The sequence below is a fragment of the Molossus molossus genome, unplaced genomic scaffold (assembly GCF_014108415.1).
Source record: "Molossus molossus isolate mMolMol1 unplaced genomic scaffold, mMolMol1.p scaffold_m16_p_9, whole genome shotgun sequence".
In the NCBI taxonomy this organism is placed as follows: Eukaryota; Metazoa; Chordata; class Mammalia; order Chiroptera; family Molossidae; genus Molossus; species Molossus molossus.
In genome coordinates this window covers 46,924,066-46,937,983 of record NW_023425403.1, presented here as the reverse complement: position 1 = coordinate 46,937,983, position 13,918 = coordinate 46,924,066, and the positions used below count along the sequence as shown (strand labels likewise).

At 39.0% G+C, this 13,918-nt stretch overlaps 1 protein-coding gene and 1 pseudogene across 1 annotated transcript in view; one reads left to right on the top strand and one right to left on the bottom strand.

Annotated features, from left to right (window-relative positions):
* HS6ST3 (heparan sulfate 6-O-sulfotransferase 3) overlaps positions 1-13,918 on the bottom strand; it is a 703,234-nt gene that overhangs the window by 508,122 nt on the left and 181,194 nt on the right. The window lies entirely within an intron of this gene.
* On the top strand, positions 3,420-13,449 carry LOC118622960 (annotated as a pseudogene).

Here is a 13,918-nt window from a genome sequence, read left to right as displayed (position 1 = left end):
TCCTCAGTGCAAAATGAGGTTAATAATGGGACTTTCCTGGTAGCGTGTGGGAATTAAAGACATCAATATTTATAAAGTGGTTAGAACAGTAAGTAGCCATACTAATCACTATATAAGTATCAGTTAAATGGTTATATATGAATGTTAATAAAACTTATATTTGCTTATAAACAATAAAAATTTCATTTTTAGGTATGTTAACTGTGGATCCAAATTTGGCATTCCCAAGTACAATAGACTACTACACCCAACAATGTGATATGTTTCAGCCGACATAATTCTAAAAGGGAAAAAGCAAAATTCCTCCACTGAGATATAAAATAACTTACTATAATTTATCTTAAAGTGCCCAAACAATAACAAGTAATACATAGAAAAATCCATAAAAATAGATGAGAGAGTGACATCAGCAAAAATGGTAGATCTGTCCTCTGAAAATTTTTTTTCATAAAAGTGATAAGAAAACTAGCAAAAATGCTCCAAAAAAACTTTCTCATAACTTTAAAAATTAACCAAATGCTTGCAAGAACCTGGTGGGCATTTCTTTAAGAGCCATGAGGCATTTTGACTTGTCATGCTCTGCCCTCCAGGTCACATTTGGGTTGAAAGTCAGTGTCCTGGCCTCCAGCACAGGGAAGCTGGAGCTCTTTCAAAGCCACATGCCAAAGAATTGTCATTACTGACCTGGGTGGTGCCTCCTTGGAAAATCCCACTTGAAGGTCTGCCTTCTGTATTTGACCTGATTCGAAGATTACCCAGAAAAGAAATTCCACCTTTTATCTCGAGAATGTTTGTCAAAAGAAACGACAGAAAACTGTCCAACTTTGTGTCTCTCTGTGGTGGTGGCCAGTTAGAGCAAATAATAGACAAACTAAAAAGCCTAAAAAGAAAATCAGGGGAATGAGATGCTCACAGGGGCTTTGAAAAGCTCCAACATATTTCTGGGAAACTAGAAGGCCATGTATGTGTGTAGAGATGTGCATATGTCTAGGGCTGAATGTGCGCTCAGGAAAGACACATGAGGCTCCCACTCCTGGTGGAGCTGAGGCTCTGTGCAGGCAGGAGGCAGAGACTGAGGCAGAGCTGTAAACTGCCTAGCTGAGTGTTGAAGGCATGTCCCAACATGCACACAGACCAACTAGGCAAAGACTGGAGATGCGTTTTTTCCAAGCATTTAAGAAAATACCTGTCTGATCATTTGTTAACAACTAAGCTAACAGCAGAAACTTCAGAAGTCACACATAAAAAAACTACAGACTTTACAGAACTCATTCAAAAGAGTCAATAACAAACAATTACTACAACACACAATAACAACAATAAATCCCGGGAAAGAAACAGGAAATCTGATTTCCAGATTTGCAACATTATATTTTTTTAAATGTTCAATTTTCGACAACAAAAATTGCAAGACATGCAAATAAACAAGAAAATATAGTGCATACAAAAGAATAAAATCAATAAATAGAAACTGTCCCTGAGGAAAGCCAGATGTTGAAATTACAGGGACTTTAAATCAGCTCTTTTAAATATGTTCAAAAAGCTAAAGAAAATCATATCTAAAGAACTAAAAATATATATATGAGAGTAATGTCTCACCAACTAGAGTAAGACAGAAATTCCAAAAAGGACCAAATAAACATTCTAGAGATTAAAAGCTACAACATATGAAATGTAAACTTTACGACAGGAGCTCAACATCAAATTTGAGCATGAAGAAGAATAAATAATCAAATTTGAAGATACATCATTTGAAATTATCCAGTCTGAGAAAAAGATAGGAAAAAAAGAAAAATAAAATAAACAAGAGCCTCAGAAAGCTATGGAACACCACTGAGCATCCTAACATATACATATGAAATGTCCCAAAAGTAGAGGAGAGAAAGAGGCCGAAAAATATTTGAAAAAATAATTTCCCCAAACTTTCCAAACTTAATAAAAAACATTATACATGCAAGAAACTCAACAAATCTCAAGTAGAATAAGTGCAGAGATTCAAACCTAGATACATCATAACCAAACACTTAAAGGACAAAGTCAGACTCTTGAAAGCACTGAGAGAGAAGCAAATCATCATGTACAAGGGATCTTCAGGAAGATTAAGTCAATTTCTCATTAGAAATCTTGAAGGCCAAAAGGCAGTAGGATGACACATTCAATGCACTGAAAGAAAAAAACAAACTGTCAAACAAGAATTCTTTGTCCCATAAAAGTACTCTTCAAGAATGAAGTAGAAATTAACAACACTTTCAGATAAACAGAAATTGAAAGACTCCATCACTAGCAGACCTGCCTTAAAAGAAAGACGAAAGTGAGTGCTTTAGGCTGAAATTCAGGACACTAGAAAGCAACTCAAATCCACACAAAAAGTAAAGAATGCTGGTAAAGAAAACAACATAAATAAATATGAAAGACAACACCAATGTATTTTTGCTAGTGATGATTCATTTCTCCTATCTGATTTAAAAGACAATGGTATAAAAAAAGGATTATAAATATTTATATCAGCACAAATAAAGGGGGGGAAATGTAGCTATATAAGATTTAAATTATTTTATAATACTGAAATTAAATTGGCATTAATTCAAACTAAATTGTTATAAATAATGATGTAAAATAATTCAAAAATCTATGGTAAAAGAAATGGCAAGGGATTTAAAATGGTATACAATAAAATATCGAATACAAAAGTAGGCAGTAATAGAGGAAGAGAAAAACAAAAACAAGACATGTAGAAAACTAAACATTAAAAACAATCTGCCTTTAACTGGAATTTTCAATCCATTTAAATTTAATGCAGTTACTGATATGGTAGAAATTACATTAAAAGAAAGCTAGCCCTGGCCGGTGTGGCTCAGAGGTTAAAGTGTTGACCTGCGGTCCTGAGAGACCCAGGTTCGGTTCCCGCTAAAGGCACATACCTTGGTTGCAGTTTGTCCCCGGCCCTGGTTGGGTCGTGCGGGTGGCAGCCACTCGATGTATCCCTTTCACATCGATGTTTCCCTCTCCCTCCCACTCTTTCTGGACAAAATATCGAAAAATGTCCTTGGGTGAGGATTAAAAAAAAAGAAAGCTAGAGTGACTGTATTAATATCAGACAACATGGGTTTTTAAGACAAAAAGTGTTACTAGAGACAAATATCATTATATTTTGTAATGATAAAAAGTCAATCCATCTAGAAAATACATAAAAGTACAAGAAATTATAATACATTAAAATATAAGAACTTATAAATTTAACCCAAATATATGAAGCAAAAGTGATAAAAATGAAGGGAGAAGTAGACAATTCAAAAACAGTGGTTGGAGCCTTCTACCATCTGAGGATACAACCAGAAGTCTGCAGCCTGGAAGACAGCCCTCACCTAACCATGCTGGTACCCTGATCTTGGACTCACAACCTCCAGAACTATTGTGAACCAAAGGCCAACAAAGATAATTAGTTTAAGTTGGATAATAATGAAAATGAACACCAATTATCTTCAAGAACAATCAGACTAGAGGCTGTAAGAGGATAAATTGCACATGGGTGAAGCAGAGGCAATGAATTATGAAGGTAGTCCAATTAAAGTAACACCGGCAGCTTTGAAAATGTCTGTCTAGCCAATGATTTCCCTTGGTGTCTTTGAATAACACTACTTGCGGTCTTACAGTTGAAGTGTGGTTCAGGGCCTGTGCATCTTTGTGGACAGCAATTAGTAGCTGTGGAAGAAGATGCAGAATCATAAGATGAAGAGGAGGATGTGAAACTCCTAAGTGTATCTGCAAAGCATTCTGTCCTGGAACTTCAAGTTTCCTCAGAAAAAAATAAAACTTGCTGGTGATGAAGATGAAGATGACAATGAAGATAAAGGTGATGATGATGATAACGGTGATTTTGATGAGGAAAAAGCTCCAGTAAAGAAATCTGTAAGAGATACTCCAGCCAAAAAAAATACACAAAATCAAACAGAATGGGAATGATTCAAAACAAACACCACCAAGATCAAAAGGTCAAGAATGCTTTAAAAAAAAAAACAGAGAAAATCATAAAACACTGAAAGAACCTCATTCTGTAGAAGACATTAAAGCAAAAATGCAAGCAAATATTCTTTTTTAAAAGTGGATCTCTTTTCAAAGTGGAAACCAAGTTCATCAATCATGTGAATGATTGCTTCTGGATGACTAACTACTCAAGATCTCTGGCAGCAGAGGAAGTCTCTTTTAAAAAAAAGAAAAAGAAAAATAGCTTAGCCTTAGCCGGTTGGCTCAGTTGGTTGGAGCATTATCCCATACACCTGAACGTTGCAGTTTCAATTCTTGGTCAGAGCACATACCTAAGTTGTGGCTTCAATCTCCAGTCAAGGCACCTCCTGGAGGCAACCAGTCAATGTTTCTCTCTCACATCAAGGCTTCTCTCTCTTTCTTTCTCTTTCTCTATTTCTGTCTAAAATTAATTTTTAAAAAACTTATCCTCCAGTGATGATAAAAATTGTTAAACAGTTTGTTAAAATTTTCCATCTTATTTCATTTCTGTAACAGTTGGTATCTGGCTACCTTTTTTATAATACAGAGTTAGGACTTCCCCAACCATGTCTAATAAATACTGTCCAGGTTCCATTGCCAAGAATGTGTTTTCCAAAATACCTGTTTGACTTTTAAAGATGAAACTCCACCCTTTGCTTGGTTTTAAGAACGTGTGAAATTTTATGATAGGACACAGTAGTAGTGGCAGTCAGACAAATGGAAATGGCGGGAAGACAAAAATATACATGTGAAATAAATTCAGTATTTTAATAAAGTAAAAAAAATAATAGTGATTGAAGACTTCAGTAATCCACTGTCAATAATGGATAGAACAACTAGACCAAAAAAAACTCAGAAAATTTTGAACAACACTATAAACAAACTAGACCTAACAAATCACTATATACATGTAGCAATATATACATTCCTTCCAAGTATGAGGAACATTCCTCAGGATAAACCACATTTTAGGACATAAAGCAAGTCTCAATAAATTTAAAAGGATTCAACTTATACAAAACAATATTCCTGGCCACAATGAAGTCAAATAAGTAATACCTATAACTTTATTTGCTATTTAATGTAAGTGGAGACCCTGTGGGGTAGAGAACTAACAACTCAGTTTCACCATGTTAATCCCCATTCAGAGCCTCTGTTCAAGGTCATCTGTTCATGGAATGCCCCCCTTTATTCTTCTGCAAATTTAAAGTCTATCCATCTAAATTAGTTGGGACAATGGTTAGCTACTCGAATGGGGAAACCCAAAATAACAATGGCTTAACCAAGATATTAGTTTATTTAGCTTATGTATAAAATTTTCAGGTGCCATGACAACTCTGTTTGATGAGGTTAATAAGGGCTTAGGCTCCTTCTCTCCCATCTGCCGTATATAAACAACTCCAACATCATTTCCCAGGATGCTGCTCCAGCTCCCAGCTCTTCTACCCAGTGACGCAGACAAAAAGGAGTAAGGGATGGGCATCCTTCTTGCTCTATGGCACAATCTAGAAGCCACACACACTTCTGCTTAAAACCCATTGTACAGAATTTGGTTTCATGGCTATACAGAGAAACAAGAAGACTGAGAAGTGTAGCTCTCAGCCGGACAATAAATTCTATTCCTACCTAAAACAGGAAGAACAGATATAGGGGAAGACTAGCAGTCTCAGCCACACCCTCTCTCAAGTCCCCACTCAAGCTCCATGTCCTGCAAGGCGTTCAAGATGATTCAAACTTTCCTTCTTTTCTGAAACTACTTTACCTACGACCAGTTAACAAGTCACTTTGAAAGTCAGTTATTCTCTGTTTCATGTATGTCTAGGCTGCCTGCTCTTCCATTTACATCATAAATTCTTTGAACATATAATCCATCCCTGATGCTGCTTTCGATGCCTGGTACAGTGTTGGAATATTACTGGGTACTTCTACATTACTATTTGATGGTTAAAATAAAGTAGGCAAAATACCTCAATACCCCAAAATTACATTAACATTTCAATAAATATGTTCTGAAAAGTACTGAAAATATGAGTGTTGAAACTCATGAGTAAATTGGTAAGTTGTAGTTCCTCCCAAATAGCACTAAAATCTTTTTTTAAGGCTTTAAATAAGGTTAGATAACCTATTCCTTATATCACTGTAGCTACTTAAAAAAAAAAACAAACTAAGGTTAAAATTATAACTGATTCATTTTATTCACAGCTGACTAATTATAAGACTTGATCAAAATTAAGCAGTTGATATGAAACTTCAAAAAAATTATTGATTCTTCTCATGAGCAACACCCAATTAAAACAGTGTGGTGCAAGACTGCTCCAGTTCTTAGTATTCTAATTTTGGATATTTTCTACTCATTTTTTTTTAAACAAAGAACATTATAAAAAGACTTCACATTAGCTCATGGCTTTTCCTATTCAATTTCAACCACTTACCGAGCGCCAATCATTTTGCTGAACTTTGTTTTAAAAAGAGTTTTGCCAGGGGCACTGCAAATGAAAGGAGATGAGGGGATAATCACAGCAAAGTCTTACTGTTGTGCTGCCTTTGCGTCCCTGATGAAAGCTCCAGGGGACATGGTTATGTGGGAAAAGGACGTGATGATTCCAACACCAGAAACGATTTATTGTCATACCAACAAACATGCAAGTCCAAATAAGATGTGGATTTTGAATAAAGGAAGTTTAGAGTAGTAAGATTGTCATAGGTCTTCGGCCAGTGTGACTCAGTGGTTGAGCATCAACCCATGCACCAAGAGGTCATCGGTTCAATTCCCGGTCAGGGCGTGTGCCCAGGTTGTGGGCCTGATCCCCAGTGGGGGGCATACAGGAGGTGGCCAATCTATGTTCTCTCTCATTGAGGTTTCTATCTCTGTCTTCTTTTCCCTTTCTCTCTTCCTCTAACATCAATAAAGGGGGGGGAAAAAAGATTGTCATAGGTCTTGAATTCCAAATATTCTACTGGCAGTTTACTTCTGGGGGGAAATTGAAATATGGAATTTATTATATAAACAGAACAGCTGGATTCCAAAATGGCTCTCCTAAGACATGGTAACCATGCCTTTTTTTTAAATCTCCTATATTCAGTGAGTATTCGTTATTATTTAAGATAAAAATTAAAAGCACAGGCTATCTGAATGTTTTCACACATGGAAGGCCCCTGCAGTCTCCATATAGCCCACTTCATTTTCCATTCTCAGAAACTGAGCACTATTTTCCATAGCTGACCATAGTCCAAACTATCACTGCATGTCTTTTTAATTATTACAAAAATAGTATTCTAGTATTAAAAGAAAATGATTCACCCATTAATCTGTCACCCAAAGAGAAGTGTTTTCATATTTGCATCCTCCCCAAGCCTTTATTCATGTTTTTCCATAGCTGAAATTATAGTAAAAGCATAATTTAATGCTCTGTTTTCTTCACTTATACTTAAAATAGAATTTATAACATTTTCATGTTGCTATATAATCATCAGCATTATAAATTTAATGAATGAATATATTCCATTTAATTAATACCATATAGTTAACCATCTCTCTGTTCCAGGGACATTTGGAAAATCCATCAACATTCTGAAAATTCTCATTTTTAAAAAATTTTACTTAGTAGTATAAGAGCTCCAATCTTTGCTTTGACATTAAAATAGCTATGAAATAAGAAGACAGTGTTTACTGAGCACCTATTAGAGCCTCCACGTTATAATGGAAGTGATAAGAAATACCCAGAAAGATAACATGATACCAGTCCATTTATAATAACAAAAGACAAGACAAAAGCAAAGGAGAAAATTCAACCAAGTCTTCAAAGGAAAGATAGATCCATTAAACTAGTCAAGGAAGGCTTCATTCATTTAAAAGTAGGTTGAACTTATGTGGGGGCCTGGAAATATGAAGGGAGAGTGTTTAGTTGGTAGAAAGATGTAGAAAGGGCATTGCAGAAAAGGAAAAAGGTTATGTAAATATGTCAAAACAGGGGCTTTGGCAAGAGTGGTAGAATCTGTCCAAGGCAAGACCAGACCTGTCAATGGACATTTCATCCTTTCCAGTAGTGAGGGTTAAAAGGATTGAGAGACAGAGAATCGGGTAGGTAAGTAAACCCATTCTCTTAGCAGTGTTTGTCCAACACGTGTGGGAAGGGAAGTAAAGGCTTATAGGAAAGAGGCTTCAGGTCAAGATGGTGGCTAGGTAAATGCCGTACTAGAATTCTCCCGCAACCACATCAAAAATATAACTCAACTTCCGAACAATCATCATTCACAACCACCTGAAATCGAGTTGAATGGAAGCACCACAACAAGGGAATTAAAGAAGAAGCCACATCAAGACTGGTAGGAGAGGCAGAGGCAGAATGGGCTGGTCTCACACCCACGTGTAGCGGTTTATAATTGGGAGGGATATCTTGGCTGCAGATCTCCCTGCTGAGGAGTGAGGGGTCCCAGCCCCACACCAGACCCCTCAGCTAGGGCTTCAGTGCAGGGAAGAGAAGTCCTCATAACCAGCGGAGATTGTGGCTGAGTGAGTCAAAGGACTGCAGGAGCCCTAGGCACTCCTTTTAGAGGGTCCATGCACAAACTTACTCAGAGGCACTCCCTCTGAGCTCCAGTGATGAGGCAGCAGCTTGAAAGAAACCAGGGACAAGTCTGGTGAAACGGAATTGTTTGGCATCAGGGCCAGAGCTGGGGGGGGGGGGGGGGGGCAGCTTCGTCATAGCCAAAAATGCTGGCTTAGGCCACTGTTCCTTTACTGAGCCCACCCCACCAGAGCACCAACAGGCATGCACCATATCTAAGTCTCCATCAACCTGGTTCACACTGTTCGCCCTACCCTGGTGATTCCCTGAGATCCTTCCTCACTCAACTTGCAGGCTTATCCAAGTAGTTTCCAGTGGCTTTTCCGTACAACTGGCCTCTCTTGCCTCATGCTTCAGACTTTCCTAAAATCTCACAAACAAGCAGCAGCTGGCCTCAGTGTGCCCTGCATCTCTCGCTAAGAAGCCCCAATAGAGACCTGACAGCCCTGGCCAGTTTGGCTCAGCGGTTAGAGCGTCCGCCTGCGGTCTGGAGACCTGACAATAGTGGCAGTCAGCCTTAATTCACAGGTTGGCCTCTTCTGGGCTCTTCTAAGCACAACACAAGAAGCAGCCATCAATAGCTCTGTAGCTCATGTTGGGTGGCCCCAGGCATGGTACAGGCAGGGGCTAATTTTGTACCTCCTGGGAGGCCCCAGAGCGAGTGCACCCTGTGGGCAGCTTCAGACCATGACGGATTACAACCCTACCACCTCCACGAGGGACACACTCAAGAGGCAAATTCAGTGAGCACCAAAGCCCTACTGAAGCAAGTCCTGCTCTGTAGGGTTGACTCCTGCACAGCAGCTCCTTCACTATAGTTGCAGCTGGTCCTCACAGCTGATTGGCCTGGGGGCCATTCCCTCCCAGTGACACCAACAGCAGTTAAGGGTCAACTACAACAAGACAGTGCACATAGCCCACACGGGGGTGCACCTGGAGCACCAGCTCAGGTGATTGGGGTGACTGTGCCACTGGGCCCTACAGGATACCTACTACACAAGGCCACTCTGTGAAGTCCGGGAGACATAGCAGCTCTACCTAACACATAGAAACAAAGACAGGAAAGCAGCAAAAATGTGGAGACAAAGAAAGATGTCCCAAATGAAAGAAGAGGAGAAATCTCCAGAAAAAGAACTAAATAAAATGCAGGCAACCAAAACACCAGATACAGAGTTCAAAACAATGGTTATAAGGATGTTCAAGGAACTTAGTGAGAACTTCAACAGCATGAAAAAGGATATAGAAACCATAAAAAAAAAAGTCAGAAATGAAGAATACACTAACTGAAATGAAGAGTAATCAACAGTACAGTAGAGGACAATGAGGAACAAATCAGCGATTTGGAATATGCATAAGCAAAAATCATCCAATCAGAACAGCAAAAAGAAAAAAGATAGTGTAAGGAGCCTCTGGGACAACTTCAAACATACCAACATTCACATCATAGGGATACCAAAAAAAGAAGAAAGCAAGCAAGAAATTAAAAACCTTCATGAAAACATAGCTGGCTAGTGTGGTTCTGTTGGTTGGACATCGTGCTGTGCACCTAAGGGTCACCAGTTTGATTCCTCGTCAGGGCACGTGCCCCAGTTGCAGGTTCAATCCCTGGTTAGGGTGTGTGCAGGAGGCAGCTGATTAATGTCTCACTCTCTCAATGATGTTTCTCTCTCTCTCTCTCCCTCTCCTTTCCCCTCTCTCTCTAAAAATCTATCAATAATAGTAATGACAGAAAACTTTGTTTACTTGGTGAAAGACATAGACATACAAGTTCAGGAAGCACAGAGAGTCCCAAACAAGATGAACTCAAGGAGGCCCACACCACGACACTTAATAATTAAAATGCAAATGGTTAAAGACAAAGAGAGAATCTGAAAAGCAGCCAGAGAAAAGCAGTTAGTTACCTACAAAGGAGCTCCCATAAGACTGTCAGCTGATTTCTCAAAAGAAAATTTGCAGGCCAGAAGGGATTGACAAGAAATATTCACAGTGATGAAAAGCAAAGACCTATACCCAAGATTATTCTACCCAGCAAAGTTGTCATTGAGAATGAAAGGTCATATAAAGAGCTTCCCAGAAAAGAAAAATCTAAAGGAATTCATCAGCAGCAAACCAGTATTACATGAAATGTTGAAGGATCTTCTTTAAGAATACAGAAAAAGATAAAAAATATAAAAAATAATATGGCAATAAATATATATCTATCAACAATTTAATCTAAAAATCAAAATAAACAAACAAACAGACAGAAATAGATTCATAAAAACAGAAAACATTTTGATGGTTGCCAGTTAGAAGAGGGTTTGGGAATGGGTAAAAAAGGTGAAGGGATTTAGAATTACAAATGAGTAGTTAGAGAATAGTCATGGGGGTGTAAAGTACAGCATAGGGAATAATATTGTAATTAGGCCTTTCCATTCTTTGTGTAGTTTTGCTACAATCCCTGTAATACATAGGTGCAGCTTGTGAAAGAACTAGAGTACAATTATTTAACAGTCTATTTTTTAGACATAAAAACATGAAGAATATCACAACATAGAAAATACTCATTATATATTTTTAAGTAGAATATAAAATATAAACCTCTATATAAACCACTACCATACAAAAGTAAATACTGACATAAAAGTAAAACATATAAAAATAAAAATGGTTGGTCCTGGCCGGTTTGGCTCAGCAGTTAGAGCATCGGCCTGTGGTCCAGAGAGACCCGGGTTCAGTTCCCGCTAAGGGCACGTACCTCGGTTGCAGTTTGTCCCCAGCCCTGGTTGGTCGTGCGGGTGGCAGCCACTCGATGTGTCCCTTTCATGTCGATGTTTCTCTCTCTCTCTCCCTCTCTCTCCCTCCCACTCTGTCTTAATAAAAAATGGAAAAATGTCCTCGGGTGAGGATTAAAAAACTAATAATAAAAAAATAAAAATAAAAATGTTTGGATCTTGAATTTTGTCCTAACCTAGGAAAGTGATAAGAGAAGGAGAGGGCCCTTTCTCATGGAGACTTGCCCCTGTCCACCTTAATTCTTCCCCACTGTTCCTCTCCTCTTCCCATTCTGTAGGAGCTACATCTCCTCTGGAGCGGGGAAAACTTGGTTTTATATCACAATGCATTTTTTCAAATCTATTGTTTCTTTCATATACTTATGGCCAAGAATCTCTGATGATTATGTCGTCCATGATTTTCTAATGCCTATATGTCATCTCTCCTCAACTGTAACAGCCCTCCCCTGAGGTACTGGTTAGAAGGTTCTAGTTATCTGACCCAGACAGAACCATGAGGTATGAGGAGGTAAGGCAAAACACAACCCTCTTTACTTTAACATACTAGACTATAGCACTTGTAAATATTCCTTCTCAGCTTTATTGGAAATATGCCTGAACATATGCTCTGCAACACTGGAGCTAAAATGTAATCGCATTATCAATTATCCTCCAGAACTCTCACCCCAGGCTCAACTCAAGGATAGAGATAACTGATGTAATGAGGAAAGTCCTAGCTGGCCACCGCAGATTCAAATTTTCACATGAGCAGTCCATCTACGCAGATCTGGTAGAGAGATGGTATTTTTAGAAAGGCTTCCATGTAGATCCTCTAGCTGCTGATTCTGGAATAAACATGAGACCATGGGAGAAATTGCCAAACAGTTCAGAAGAACTATCTGAGTAGGCTGAGGTTCTCAGTGCGGACTCTCGGTTCAGTTTCTACAAATCATGGCTCTGTTGCAAGGTTGATGATGTGGCCCGGCAGCTTTCACAGTATTAACAGGAGTGTTAATAATCCCGCCTCCAGAGTTACTTGGAAGCAATTCTTAAGGTCTCTGTGCACCTAGCATTAGAACAGGGCATTCTTCTCCAGCTACATTACACCACTCTATACTGCATTCCCAGCTGCTCTCTCTGATGTAAAGAAAACAGGGCTCTGTGCTTCAGCCTCATGTTCTCTTGCACTCAGGCTGCAGTCTCCAGTACAGTATTTCTCAAAATGTAATTCAACGCACACCTGGGTCAGAGTCACTTAAGGTATGTTACAGGTTGAATTGTGTCCCTCCGAAATTCATATATTGAAGTCCAAATTTCATATATTGAAGTAATTTTGAAATGTGACATTATTTGAAAATAGAGTCTCTGCTGATAATCAAGTTAAGATGAGGTCATTAGACTGGACCCTAAGCCAATACAACTGTGTCCTTATAAAAAGAAGATATTTGGAGACGTGCACATAGGGAGAACACCATGTGAAAATGAAGACACGGATTGGGGTGATACATCTATAAGCCAGGGAACACTAAATATTGCCAGCAAAGCCCTGGCCAGTGCGGCTCAGTTGGTTGGAGTGTCAGCTGTACATGGAAGATGGAAAGGTCATGGGCATGATTCCCAGTCAGGGTACATACCCAGGTTGTGGGTTTGATCCTTCATCAGGGTGCGTGTGGGAGGTAGCTGATTGATGTTTCTCTCTCTGCACCTCTCACCCTTCCTCTCTCTCTAAATCAATAAAAACATATCCAAGGGTGAGGATTTAAAAAATAATAATAAAAGATTGCCAGCAAAGCACCAGGAACTGGGGATAGGCCTGGAATAGATTCTCCTTCACAGCTCTCAGAAGGAACCCAGCCTGCCAACACCTCGATCTCAGATGTCTAGCCACCATACTGTGAGACAATACATTTCCACTGTTTCCACCCTCCCACTTTGTGGCAGTTTGTTATGGCAATCCCAGGAAACTAATCCACAGTGTTTGTTAAAAATACAGGTTCCTGGGTCCCAAAGCAAAACTCAAACCAGAATCTCTGGACACGGGGCCCAGCCATCTCGCCTTACAAAGCACCCGAGATGATTCTGATGTGCTTACAAGCTTCTACATAACCTGCGTCAAATGTTAAACTAACACCAGTAGAGAAATTTTCTAGGAGAAATTAGCTGACCAAGGTTATAGAGATTAATTTTCAATACAAATCTAGGTTTTGAACCTCCAAGGAAATGAAATAACTAAAACTTCTATACAGCTGCTTATACAAGATACTTTCACATGCTTTACTGTATTTAGTCCTCATGACAACTGTGACATAGATAAGGTGAATATTTATATTAGTCCCATTTTATGAATATAGAAACTAAGATGCAGAACCATTTCCAACTTGCCGAGCATCACAAAACCACTAAGGAAAGTACTGAGCTGGAACTCCCAGCCAGGTTTGGGTACATGCTCAATGAATGTTCGCTGGGTGTTGAAGGTCAAAGTTAAGCAGTGGGAACGATGGGCCATAGGGTCAGAGAGTAGCATGATGGCTCCCTGTGACTGGCCCGTAGGAAGCAGTGTGCTAGGCAGGGTAGTGTTATGGTTCTAGCTCC